The following is a 14,477-nucleotide window of genomic DNA, read 5'->3' as shown; positions in this document are numbered from 1 at the left end:
TTAGAGTTGAAATGATTTATTTTCCTTGATCCATTACAAAGTCCATTTAGTCCAAAACATGGAACTCAATTGAATTTTGCAATTGTTACAGTGTTTTCAGTAGTTTATATTGTATTCCTTGCTGAAGGAATAAATGAGAAGTTTGTAGTGTTGCAATTGCTTAGGTTTTTCCTATTCCTTAAAAAATTGTTCTTTCGCATCACAACCTTTGAGTCACCATATGAATCAACTCTTGTAGAAGGTTGTAGAACAGTATTTATCAGCTTTATGTTGAAAGCTCTGGCTTAGGAATAAATGTGAAGTTTCCAATGTTGTTGCTCATGAGATAGATTAGGGATTTTTGCTCCTTGAAAGGGTTAATGTTAATAAATGCACCCTTATAAAGGGTGGAGTATAGGAATTAATTAATTCAATAGCTTTATGTTTAAATCCCTGTTTAAGGATTGGAAAGGAAATATATCGGTATTGTATGAAATCTTATTTGATTTGATTTATGGAAATGTTGAAAGTTGAAACCATTGGTTTATTGTAGACGATAAGTAAGTGTAGCAGCCAAGGATAGAATGCCAAAGAACAAGGGTGAGGGAGGTAAGAAAATGAAGAGGGGAAAGAATGAAGTTGATGATCAAAAAAGAGAGTTGGTCTTCAAGGTAGATGGCCAAGAGTATGCCCAGCTTCTTCAAATTCTTGGAAATGGCTACTTTGAGGCCCTCTACATTGATGGGAGGAAACGGCTCTCCCATATCTATGGCAAGATGCATAAGAAAGTCTAGATTCTAGCTGGTGATATTATCCTAGTTATTCTCAGAGATTACTAGGATGACAAGGCTAATGTTTGTTGGAATATTTATTATAGTTGACATTTGTCTGTGGAACCAAACACCCACCTACCACCTAACAGATTACAGAACGATTAGAAAAATTGAATACGGGTAGGTGAGTTTTCAAAATTGGAAATGAGAGGGAAACATTTTTTCTAGTAAGACAAAAAAAGGAATGATCTGGTTCATTCAACCATAGTGGAAGAAGTGATCAGAAGTTGTAGAGAAGAGCATAGAAGGAAATTTGTGTCATCCCTGCAGTTGCATGTGGTTCCTCCATTGTTGTTCTATAAGTTGCTATTGTTATTTTGACCTGTTGAAGTAGTGATTGCTTCAAGTGTTATTGTATGTAGCCATTAGAGCTGCAAGTTTTAAGTTTTAAGTTATTTATCAGTTTGAAGTTTTTAGGGTTATTTTAGGTTTTTTTTCTAGTTGAAGCCGAATGCTTCCAGATTTGTAATGGTTTTCTTCAAAGTTGAATAGCAAGAAAGCAGGCTACTTGAATCTATTATTCTTCCTCTATTTATTGCATTTAAGAAGTTCATTGTTGAAAGCTTCTCACTCCAGCTCTATAGTTTTAATGGTGGAAACATTCATGTTGAAAATATGGTCTTTGTCTAAGTTATAATTTTTATAGATTAAGCCGAGCTTACTCGGCATCCATTTGAGCTGAGTTGCTCTTTGAGTGCTAAGTTCACTCGGCATCTTCTTGTATTGAGCTAGCTCAATACCTTCTCCTATCACTTAGCGTATATTAGTGTCGAGCAAAAATTGCTACTTGGCACCTTCGTGTGTCAAGCAAGAGTGGCACTCAGCAATAGTTAGTGCCGAGTGAAAAATCATTAAAGTTGTGATTTAATATTTCACATGGTATCAGAGCTTTAAGCACCACATCCTTAGTGAGTTAGGGAAATTTTTTGTTTCTAGGATATTTAACATGGTAGGAGATGTAGGAAAGATATGGTAGTAGCCACCACCCTTCAATGGACAAAATTATGATAAATGGACAAAGAAGATGAAGATCATAATGGTTGCAAATGATTTATGGGAGTTTGTAATTAGTGGGTTCAATGATGTGACAGACCCAACTCAGTATGCTACTCTTACAAATGTACAGAAGACTTAGCTGAAAGAGTCAAGGAGAAAGGATGCAAATGCATTAAGTTTGATTGAGGTAGCAATGACAAAGATAGTTTTTCCTAAAATTGCAGCAGTAAATTATGCAAAGGAAGCATGGGATATCTTTGAGACAAATGAAGTCAAATGGAGAAGACTATCAAGAGCAAAGGATAGTGGAAAAGATATTGAGGAGTTTACCTCATAAATATGACAATTTGGTCATGAATATAGAAGAGGCAAAAGACCTCACTATTTTGATAATGGATGAGTTGATGGGTATTCTTCAAACCCATGAGCATAGGATCAATAGATCTGCATCTTCTTCTTCCCAAGAGAAAGCATTCAAGGCTCAGTCAAATCCAAGTGAAAGGGGGAGAGGAATAAATGTCTTAGGTAGAAACTCGAGAGGCAGAGGTCGAGGTAATGGAGGACAAAGAAATGCTATAGTAGAAAGCTTAGGAAGAACATAGGGAGCAAGCACTTCTCAAAACACTTCAAGAGGAGGTAAGAAAAACTCCAACTCAAATAGGAGTAATGTAGAATGCTACTACTATCATAAATATGGTCATTATGCAAGAGAATTCTAGAAGAAGCAAAATGATTAGTCAAGACAAGCAAATGTGGTTGATGTGAACATGGGAAGTGGAAACAATGCCATTGCCTTCATCATGTGTAATGTTGGGGAAGAAGGAAGCCCTAAATTTTGGTACCTTGATAGTGGATGTAGCAACCACATGAGTGGTAATGAAACCTTGTTTTCATTTATTGACAAGAGTTTCAAATCTAAGATTAAAATGGGTAACAATGGAACCCTACCAATAGTGGGCAAAGGATCTATTATGGTCCGCACCAAACAAGGTGAGAAGAAAATACAAAATGTGTATTTTGCCCCTGGTATGAAGCACAATTTGATGAGCATTGGTTAGCTCATTCAAAATGGATACAAAGTGCTGATGGAGAATGATAGGTGTGTCAATCATGAAAAGGATGGGAGCAAGAACTTACTTGTAGCAGTTCAAATGACAAAGAACATAATGTTTCCCTTGAGGATAGAGACATGTTTCTCATCTCAAGTTGGCGTTGCACCTCCCACACAATCAGCTCTAAGAAGTGTGATTGAAGACCCTTCACAACTATGGCACCTCAGGTATGGTCATCTTGGCTATGCTGGTTTAAATTTGTTGTTAAATAAAAGAATGGTAGAAGGTTTGCCATGAATAGGAAATTCATGAGACAAGTGTGAGGCTTGTATTTTGGGTAAGCAACATAGGCTTCCCTTTAATTCTAAAAATTCTAAGAGGGCTAGATATCCATTAGAGTTAGTACATCCTGACCTAGTCAGTCATATGCAAGTTACTTCCATTGGGAGGAGTACTTATTTCATAAAATTTATTGATGATTTCAATCGTAGGACATGGGTTTATTTTTTGAAATATAAATCTGAAGCATTTGATAATTTTCTTAAGTTCAAAGCTTAGGCTGAAAGAGAATGTGGACACTATATCAAGGTCCTAAGATTGGATAGAGGAGGGGAGTATACCTCCAATTCTTTTGTAAATTTTTGCAAGAAAAATGACATAAGAAAAGAGTTGATAGCCAGCTATACTCCACAGCAAAATGGAGTGGCTAAGAGGAAAAACAGGACCATTTTCGAAATGGAAAGGAGCATGATGAAAGAGAAAGGTCTCCCTGTGAAGCCTCACCCAATTCATCATAGTACCAATGAGATAATTGCATTACAGTGATTTTAATTCTATGTTTGATACACTTTTGAGACTGTAGGGTTATGTCATTTTAATATCTGCATTTTGATGATCTGCAATTACCTCTACATATTATGACCTAATTGATGCATTTAATGATTCTATTTCATGTTGTAAGCTATTGACATTGATTTAATAGAAATTGAATGGTAGAAATGCTTGTAATATAAGAAGGTAATGTTGAAGTGGAAATTAGAGTTAAAAGATAAATTTTGTTATGCATTGAGACCTAACCTGCATACCTAGGGATTCAATAGTTATGGATTCAGCATCTTGTCATAGAATATGAAGTTATTTAGAATATTAAATTGACCATGTTATGTTGATAAGTAAAGTTTAGTTTTATAGTATTTTGAACATTTTACATGGAAATTGTTAGAAGAAGTAATGTAATTAAAAGGAATGAAGTATGGAACTCAAATGTCGAATGTGATATGTAAGTTTTGATATTTTAATATTTTGAAGGTTATATTTGAAATGATTAAGAAAGAGAAAGTTAATTTGAGATAATGAAATATATGCAAGCCTAATGTTGAATGAGATAATGATTTAATTTACATATGCTTATATGATTTTCTTGGACTACTGACGCTCGAGTTTGGTGTGCAGGAATTTGACCATGGGTTAAAGGGGAATTAAGGCTCAAACTACTACAAACATGACATAGCCAAGGTTGAATCAGTGGAAAATATTCAAACCTCATTGTAATGTGTTTTATTTTGTAAATGTGAATTGTATGTGTGCATAGTAGCCTAGTTCATGTATTATTGTAAAATAAGTCTTTTTTTTAAATATAATGTGATATTTTGTGTGTGTCACTTGACACTTATGATTTTTACGTGAATGAAATGTTATTAGTCAATGGATCATGTGGCCACCTTATTTCGTGATAAATGCCTCAATTGAGGAATTTGATTATTGCCTTAGTCAGTAAAAAGGACAAAGTCATCACCTTGGGGAAGTTGAAATTTGAATCACCTAGCTTTGGGAGGGTCATAAAGTAACTTTAAGGTAAGTTGTGATTAAAATCAACCCTACCCATGTTAGTACTATAGGTTAGGGAGCTATTAATGACCCCTAGGGTGTCTAGTGGACCCAGGAGACCCCATGAAAATGACATTCTTATGGAATCCGAAAATGAGAAGGATATATATAGAGGTAGGGCTAAATGAGAAAACCACTTGGCCACTCTCTAAATCTTAGAGACAGTTAGGTTTTGGAGGGAGAGGGAGTGGAGCTCTACTGAAACTATTCTTACCCTAGCTTGGACCAAGGTTGGTATCTCAAACTTGCTTCCTTTCCTTTTTCTTTCTTTTAGCATGGTTAAGCCAATCTGCAAGTGTGGAGTTTATCAATGGAGTATGCATTGCGGTGCATTGTGGAGTGGCATTCATGTGAGTGTTTGAATGGTGTTCATTCCATGTAGATTAGTGTGACACCATTGTGCATCTTGTTGTATTGTGTGGAGTATTGTGAGTATGAGGTTTGGATTTCCTCTATTTACATGTTGCATTATAGGTGTTGATATTGTGTTGTGATAATGTGATGTGCTCTTGAAAATCTATTGTTTTATTGCTACTTGGTTTTGTTTTATTGTTTGTGATTAAGTGTTGTTATGGGTGTGGTACTTACACTCACCCTTGTGGGAAGGGAAGAGAAGTCTAGGGTGAATGGGCAGCAGTTGGATTGCATAGTTGAAGACCTTGGAGTATGGGCTCCATTGTATGCCATTGTCATATTCATATTTTGCCTTGGGGTAGGATAAGAAAAAAAAAAAAAGAAATGGTGAGGAAGGAAGTAACTGAAGTATGGGTTTGTAGGAAGCTAAAGCTGTTGGTTGTGTGTGGTGGAGGATGTTGTGTTGGTAGTGTGTGTGGTGGAAGATGTTTATGAAGCCCCGAAAGGGCATGATATTATGAAGCCCCGAAAGGGCCTTGTATTTTGTTGATTTAGCCCCGAAAGGGCATGAGTTTTATGGAAAATATGATATGAAATGGTAAACCTCCTTGTGTTTCCACCTTCACCCTATGTTCAAGGTTCCAATGGTGAGCCTTTGTGAAATATCCTTTGGTTGGGATTTGTTGCAGTTTTGTTATGTGGTGTATATGTTTCTTACAAGTGTGTATGTGTATTTCGTTTGAGCCTTGTTCCTCTAGTGCGAGGGTGGTCTCTTTGAGGCCTATGGTTGGGTGGAAAGCACCTGTGATCCTTGTTGTTTTGTTGTGATGCATTTGCAAGTTCTTAGAGAAAAATCTTGGAAACTTGGAGTCCTTGTTATCTTCCATGTGCATAGGAGGAGAAGACAATATTGCATTGAGATGAGATAGAGAGAAAAACTCCATTTTTTTATATGAGCCTAAATGTATTGTAAGAGAAAGCTACTGTCTTAGTTTGATTGTCAATGGAAAGGTTGTGAGTGCTCATGTGTAGTAAAAGTATTTTCCATTGGGTATATTATGATATGTTGACTTCACCACCTTTTTGTGTATCATGAGGGTATCATTGAAGATAATTCATTGTAATAATATTGTTGTTTTATTGGATGGTAACACCAATCCGAGATCCAAATTACTTGATGCTCTTGAGTGGAATGCAAAAGAAATTTGATATCATAGAAGAGATAATATTCATAGGAAGGATTATCCTGGTGGATTGCTATTATCATTTTAGTTCCATTGTTTACCAATTGTGAATGTACATTCAAATCTAGATCTGCATAAGAAGATAATGTTGAGAAAATGGTTTCTAAATTTCATAACTCATAGATAGGGATAATCCAGATAATTTCATATAAAGTCTTGTCATGAAATGTTTAGTTATTGGATTAAGTTTAATGTTTTGAATGCTAAATGAATCACAATTTTAAAACTATACTTAGTTTATAATTATCTCCTAATTATCCTTGCAATAACTTACCTTAAATATCAAGTGAATAATATAGAATGTATAAGAGCATAAGAATCACTTGCTGTAGGTGTTCATTTATCTTTCTAGATTTTGTATGGGAATGCAAAATTAATTCCTAGGTCTATTATAGACCAATAAAATATTCAAAAAGAACCATCCAATCCCATGCAAGGTATTAGTAAATGCAAGAGGCTAAAGTAGATCTGATATACTCTAATTCAATGACAAAGAAAGAAAGAGCATGCTTATTTAATATCAATAATAATACTAAAAAAAGAAATTGCATGGCACCAAGTGCCATCCTCATAACAGTTTAAAGAAAAGAAAACAATAAAAAAAAAATACAATTCAAAACTTTACAAGGCATAGTGGTACACATGGCGCCTACCCTTCTTAATTGTTTTGGGAAGGCTAAAGCTTGTCCATGCTTTTGACATGACTTAAACCCACTCTTTAGGTGACCAACATTAAAAGAGATGGAAAACCAAAAAAAAAGGTAATCATGCTAGTTGCTGACTTTTACCTAGCAAAAATATGTTTATGACTCCTTTCTGACTCATCATGTCAGCAACTCTTCCCTAGGTGCCTAATGCTTGGTAAAGTGAAAAGTTATCAATTACACTTCCCACCCATCAACTCACGTATAAAGTAGGGCAAGGGAAAATTTTGCAAAGTGTTAAAAGTTGAAATAAATGCCATACGTTAAATTTTCCTTGTGGGACAAGCTGCCATCCGACTTGATTGTCCTCTTGATGTTCTAGGGGTATGTGACTCATGTCACCCCACTTTGGGAAAAGTAAAAAGGTACGTGAACTTCTAATGGGAGAAGATTTTGCATTTTAAAAAAATATAGATATATGTATATAGATAGTCTACAGGGTGGCAAGTTTCTTAGCCTCATAGGATAAGGGAGAACTTATTATATTAAAATTTGAGTTAGTAAATCATATGCAAAGTTCATGTTTTAATTTTTGATGTTGTCATTGATTAGTGTTAGGATTTAGGAATAGCTAGACACTAGGAATTGACATTTATATTCTTAGTGGGGTAATCTCGTATGGGTCATTCTAATATTCTTGGGATTAGAATATTATAAGAAATCAATTATGTTATAAGGGAATATGATCATAAGATAAAATAAGAAAGTAATTATAAGATATAAGGAAAGTGTCCAAAGTAATAATGTTCAAAATAAATAATTATCATTAGTTAGTCATTCACATAGATTGCTAGTTAGCAAGCATTCACTAACATGTATTGGTAGTATGTTAATGTAGTATGGTTAGGATATAAGTAGTATAAATGGGAACAAGTTAGTTAGTAATTAAACCTTCATGGGTTTGAAGGTATTATTGAAGGCAAGTAAATCATAATGTGTAAATGGACATAGATAAATCGGTAGTAGCTATGGTAGCATATAGCTAATCAATTGAGGAGTAACTAGTACCAGTTAGTGAGTGTTAATTTGGTCCAAGATTAACATTAAAAAAAAAAAAGTTGTGTTTCATCTTGTAAATCTTGGGCATGACACTCCCAACTAAATTTTGGGGAGAGGCTTTGGAAACAATAGTTTACCTAATTAATAGGTGTCCTACAAAGGCATTCTATGATAGAATTCCAATGGAAGCATGGTCATGAGGAAGATGGACAGTTGAACACCTAAGGGTGTTTGGATGTGTTGCATATGCACATGTGCCTAAAGAGAAAAGGAAAAAATTGGATGACAAAGGTGTGAAGTGCATCTTCACAAGGTATAGCTTGGAATCAAAGGCATACAGATTGTATGAACCATTGAACAACAAGATGATTCTCTCAAGAGATGTGAAATTTCTTGAAAATCAGTCATGGTATGGATTGACTGATGAATCACCAAGCACCTTAAGTAAAGTTCCAATTATGAGTGAAAAGGATGCTAATGAACAACAAGAAGAAGCAGATAGAAGAAAAGGCAAGCAGCCTCAGTCATTGCCGAGCTCCTCTAGGCATGATTGAGTGTCAGTGCCAAGTAACAATGAAGACCGAGCTGGTCAACAAAGCAACATCAGTGAAGATTCTGATCCCACACTCTCCTCCCTATTACCAAGAAAGACCATGAGTCTTAGGGAGATATACCAAGATGAAAGGTATGAAGATTATGATGAGAGTGTTAATTTTGCATTATTTTTTCATAGTGATCCAATATATTTTGAAGAAGTTGTTAAGGAGAAGAAATGGTGTGAGGCCATGGATGAGGAAATAGATGCTATAGAAAGGAATGAGACATGGGAGCTAACTGAATTACCTCCCAAAAAGTAAGTGATTGGAGTGAAATGGGTCTACAAGACCAAATGCAATGCTGAAGGCAAGATTGATAAGCATAAGGAAAGGCTGGTAATCAAGGACTACAAACAACAGTATGACAGAGATTATGATGAGACATATGCATCCATTGCAAGAATGGAAACCGTACGTGCTATCATAGCAATTGAAACTCAACACAAATGGAAGGTATTTCAAATGGATGTGAAGTTTGCTTTCTTGAATGGTGTATTGAAGGAAGAAGTCTATGTGGAGCAGCCACCTAGTTATGAAGTTGTAGGTGAAGAACATAAAGTATATAGATTGAAGAGAGCTCTTTATGAGCTCAAGCAAGCTCCAAGGGCATGGTACAAAAGGATTGACTCATATTTGATGAGCAATGGCTTTAGCAAAAGCAATGGTGAGCCTACTCTCTACATCAAGGCAGCAAATAGAAATGTGGTGATTGTTGTCTTGTACGTAGATGATTTGATTTTTACTAGTAATGATAAGGCTCTAATTGGTGAGTTCAAAGAGGCCATGAAAAAATGAATTTGAGATGATAGACCTTGGTCTCTTGAAGTACTTTCTAGGCATAGAAGTAAAACAGATGCATGATGACATCTTCATCTCTCAAGAAAAATATGCAGGGCAGATCTTGGAGAGATTCAAAATGTAGAATAGTAAGCCAACCCCCACACCAAAAACAATAGATCTAAAGTTGAGTAAGGAAGACTCTAGAAAGAGAGTGGATCCAACTCTATACAAGAGTATGGTTGGAAATTTAATGTATTTGACTGCAACTCGACCAAACTTGATGCATGCAGTAAGTTTGATTTCCAGATTTATGGAAACACCAAAGGATTTCCATTGGAAAGTGGGAAAGATGATCCTAAGTTATGTGAATGGTACCAAGGGATTTGGAATATTGTATGATGTAAATAGTGATTTCAAGTTGGTGGGTTATATAGATAGTGATTGGGCTAGAAGTATAGATGATACAAAGAGCACTTTTGGATATGTATTTCATATGGGATTGGGTGCAATTTCATGGGAATCCAAGAAACAACCTATTGTTGCTCAATCTACAATAGATGCTAAATACATACCAACAAATGCAGCAACATGTCAAGCTATTTGGTTAAGAAGGATCTTGACAGATTTGAATGAAAGGAAAGAGAATGGAACCACAATTTATTATGACAACATCTCATCAATTGCATTGTCTAAGAATCCAGTCTTCCATGGGAGAAGCAAGCATATAGAGATTAGATATCACTTCATCAGAGAGTTGGTAGAGAATGGAGATATCAAAATGGACTTTTGTAGGTCTGAACAGTAGCTAGTAGACATATTTACTAAGCCATTAGGCATTGGAAGTTTTGTACACCTAAGAGAGTGTCTTGGTGTAGTTGATTTGGATCAGTAGTGATCCTTCTTTGTTTGGCTTGGGATAAAGGGGGAGTGTTGAAATATTTATTACAGTTGACATTTGTCCCTAGAGCCAAATGCCCACCTACCACCTGACTGATTGTAGAACGATTAGAAAAATTGAATACGAGTAGGTGAGTTTTCAAAATTGGAAATGAGAGGGAAACATTTTTACTAGTAAGACAAAAAAAGGAATGATCTAGTTCATTCGACCATAGTGGAAGAAGTGATTAGAAGTTGCAGAGAAGAGCACAGAAGGAAATTTGTGTCATGCTTACAATTGCACGTGGTTCCTCCATTGTCATTTTGTAAGTTGCTATTTTTATTTTGACCTGTTGAAGTAGTGATTGCTCTAGGTGTTATTGTATGTGGCCATTATAGCTACAAGTTTTAAGTTTTAAGTTATTTATTAGTTTGAAGTTTTTAGGGTTTTTTTTAGGTTTTTTTCTGGTTGAAGCTGAATGCTCCCAGATTTCTAATGGTTTTATTCAAAGTTGAATAGCAAGAAAGAAGGCTACTTGAATCTATTATTTTTCCTCTATTCATTTCATTTAAGAAGCTCATTTTTGAAAGCTTCTCACTCTGACTCTCTAGTTTTAATGGTGGAAACATTCATGTTGAAAATATGGTCTTTTTTTGAGTTATAATTTTTATAGCTTAAGCTAAGCTTACTCAGCATCCATTTGAGCTGAGTTTCCCTTTGAGTACCGAGTTCACTTAGCATCTTCTTGTGTCGAGCTAGCTTGATACCTTCTCCTATCACTCGCTATCTATTGGTGCCGAGCAAAAACTGCTACTCGGCACCTTCACATACCAAGCAAGACTGGCACTTGGCAATAGTTAGTGCCGAGTGAAAAATCATTAAAGTTGTGATTTAATATTTCACAATGTAATCTTAAAGTATATGCTCGATGAAGCTAGGTTTCTCAAGGCCTATGGTGAGTTACTAGATAATGTTAGGCTCAATGAAGGTATTGTTGGTACGGATGAAGATGAAGAAGGTGCTGCTGATGATTATATTGAATTTGAAGATGAAGATATTGCTAAAATTTAATCCATATTTGTCATTATTGCCATAGCACAAATGTGTCCTTTATATATGAGTTTTCATCATGTATTGACGATGTTGAATTTGAAGAAGATGATAAATCTATAAATCGTGTTTTCCATTATATATGAGTTTTCATCGGTATTGAACTTCTATCAAAAAGCATAGAGAAGATAATAGAGTATTATATTTTGTTTGCTGGTCTTTCCATTGAACTTGGGGATGATAGAATTTTTTTATCATTGACATGATTTGGCTATTGAAGATACCTAGGTAATGCAATAGAAAATAGTGTACTATTTTAAAACACTATGTGAAACACAAAGATGATGGTACATGTTTACAGGTTGCAACTGATTCAGAATAACAGTCAACTTTTGGTACTAATGATTTGTTTCTTTACAATGTTTGCAATTGAAAAAAGTGTCTATAGTTTATTTTCCATCTAATAGGCTCTTTCATTTAAGTTATAATGCATGTATGGTATCTATTTTAGGTAGATATTTAATAATTACCAAAGAGACTTGCAAGCTCCTAAATTATATAGGGTACTTAAATTCTAGTGATGTTTTTATGTTTCCTAAAAAGTTCTAAAGGTTTTTTTTTTGGTTTTCTAAATTTGTATTCCATCACCGAATGTGAGTTGCATTATGTCCAAGGAGTTATGTATTGGTAAGGTGGAATACTATTGTTCTAGTGGCTCCATGATATTCCCAGTTTCTAGTCATTTTTCTTATTACTCCATACTCCCTCTACAATAGGTTTGATAGTAGACATGAGGTTAAAATAGTACGTTAGAATACAAGATCTTTTTTGTGGGGAACAAGCATGTGTTTTTTGCAAGAAAGCATTTTGGATTGCACTTGATCCATCATTGGGATGAGGAAAATATCATATATCATGGAGTGTTGAAACATTGAGGATGGAAAAATGTATCTATTTTTGCAAAACATTTTTGTATGCTAGTTTTGGTTGTTTGGCAAATATTTTGTCTAACTGAATTGGTAGGGAAAATTATTGGAGTCATACATGATTGTGGTGAGGACCTGGAACACAAACTTCTTTATCTAATAGAATATGTATTTTATACTAAGTAAAATGCAAATCTATGTGTATTATTATTGTCTTCTTTTAGAATACAAAAATTGTTGGGGGAACATTGTGTTTTTTGGAATATGCATTTTGGATTACACTTCCATCTATCATGTATCATGGATGTAATTTATAATTTATATATTGCCAAAGTTTTTTGGGGGAACATTGTTATTTTGGAATATACATTTTGGATTACACTTCCATCTATCATGTAGCATGGATGTAATTTGCCTTAATTTATATTTTGTCAAATTTAATGGGTAGTATAAACCTTAATTTATATTTTGTCAATTTTAATTGATAGTATAAATTAATGTGATCTAGTTATTGAGTGTGTATATATTGTCTATTTGAGTTATAAATTATTGTGATCCATTTATTTAGGGTATATATTTTGTCCAATTCAGTTGGTAGTATAAATTATTGTGATCCATTTATTGAGGGTGTATATTTTTTCTAATTGAATTTGTAGCATAAATTAATGTGATTCATTTATTGAGGGTGTATATTTTGTTCAATTGAATTGGTAGTATAAATTAATGTGATCCTTTTATTGAGGGTGTATATTTTGTCTAGTTGAATTAGTAGTATAAATTAATGTGATCCATCTATTGAGGGAGTGATAAGGATTATAATGATGTCGAAGAGATTGAGGAGTTTAAGGGAGCAATTGAGTATGGACTAGAAAAAGGCTTACACTTCTAAGACAAGGGTTCTGTGGAGGGGGCTTGGGCTCTATTTTTATGGAATAGGAGGTTCCACCATAGAAAAATTTGGCTGCTAAAGGTTTATACAAAATATTTTCTACAAAAGAGGAGCTCTGAATTTTTAGCCCTCTCAATTTAAGCAGGTAAGAATGGGGTAGGGTTTCTTGTTTAAATTTAGGAGATATTTTTTTAATCCAATGTTTTCCTTGTGACCCAATACAACCCCCTGTAGCCTAAGGTGAGCATGGGCAAGACCAATCCTCTAGAGATGCACCTATTCATTCGCATAACCATTGCATTGAAGAAACAAATTATCAGATTAGGACCCAAGACCATGGGGAGCTACCCATAACCTTAAGCCTCATTTGTTGATGAGGTGGAATTTTTTCCTTTTGGCTAGGAGCTAATTCTTTATAAGTTTAAACAAATTAAAAAATTCATGGGATCACTCCAAATTCAATAGTTAAAAAAACCCAATGGCCACCAACTCTATTTTGAAGGAAGCCCCCTTCCATGGGACTCCAACCATATGATCTTAATTGGGAATGTTTGAAATTTTGTCAATCCTTGCTTCTTTGAATAACTCATGCAAGATTTCAACTTTCAAGCTCTTGTTATATTATATGTGAATAGCTCCATAGGGTGTGCATGTATACGAAATGAGCAAGACCCCTTGCTAGGTACACCAAAAAATGGAAGATTCAAGTAGATCTCAAGCAATGATAGTGTAAGTATCAAAGATCCCCATGATGAATGAAAATGTAAAGTAATTAAGATGAGATGCAAGATAAATAAAGCTAAGCTAACAAGATGAGAAGTTTACTATTTGATGCTAATTAGACTAGATTAACTTAAGCTAAATGCAAGAAAGTAATTGAAAGAAAATTTTTAGTTTAAAACTACAAAAGAAAAGAATCCAAGAGAGCTATGTTAAGAAGATTTCTACCATAAAACTCAAAGCTTTAGAAGTGTATTCCAAGGATCAACACAAGGAGATGAGATTTTTGAAAGGGGAAAAACAGGAAAAAAATCCTTATGAATTAGTATGAATGGGGAAAAGCTGTGTGTGTGTGTGTGTGTGTGTGTGTGTGTGTGTGAGAGAGAGAGAGAGAGAGAGAGAGAGAGAGAGAGAGAGAGAGAGAGAGTCATAGAACTACATTGTGTATATGTGTGTTATTAGAGATTGAGGGATGAGAAATTTTTATATAGAGATGAGAAGATGAGTTGTTTTGTAACTCCCAAGTGTATGAATGCCACATTTTCAAGTGTGTGTGCTAAGTGTAATAATACTTCTTAAGGAGAATACATT

General features: G+C 34.7%; 1 pseudogene; it reads left to right on the top strand.

The window, feature by feature from the left end:
- The first annotated feature begins 459 nt into the window (after positions 1-459).
- Positions 460-11,454, top strand: LOC149568084 (eukaryotic translation initiation factor 1A-like; annotated as a pseudogene).
- The last annotated feature ends 3,023 nt before the right edge of the window (positions 11,455-14,477 follow it).

Source organism: Cupressus sempervirens, chromosome 3 (genome assembly GCF_028749045.1).
Source record: "Cupressus sempervirens isolate cs-2001-9-10 chromosome 3, ASM2874904v1, whole genome shotgun sequence".
In the NCBI taxonomy this organism is placed as follows: domain Eukaryota; kingdom Viridiplantae; phylum Streptophyta; class Pinopsida; order Cupressales; family Cupressaceae; genus Cupressus; species Cupressus sempervirens.
Note: the sequence above shows the minus strand (reverse complement) of the source record. Positions and strands in the feature narration are given on the sequence as shown.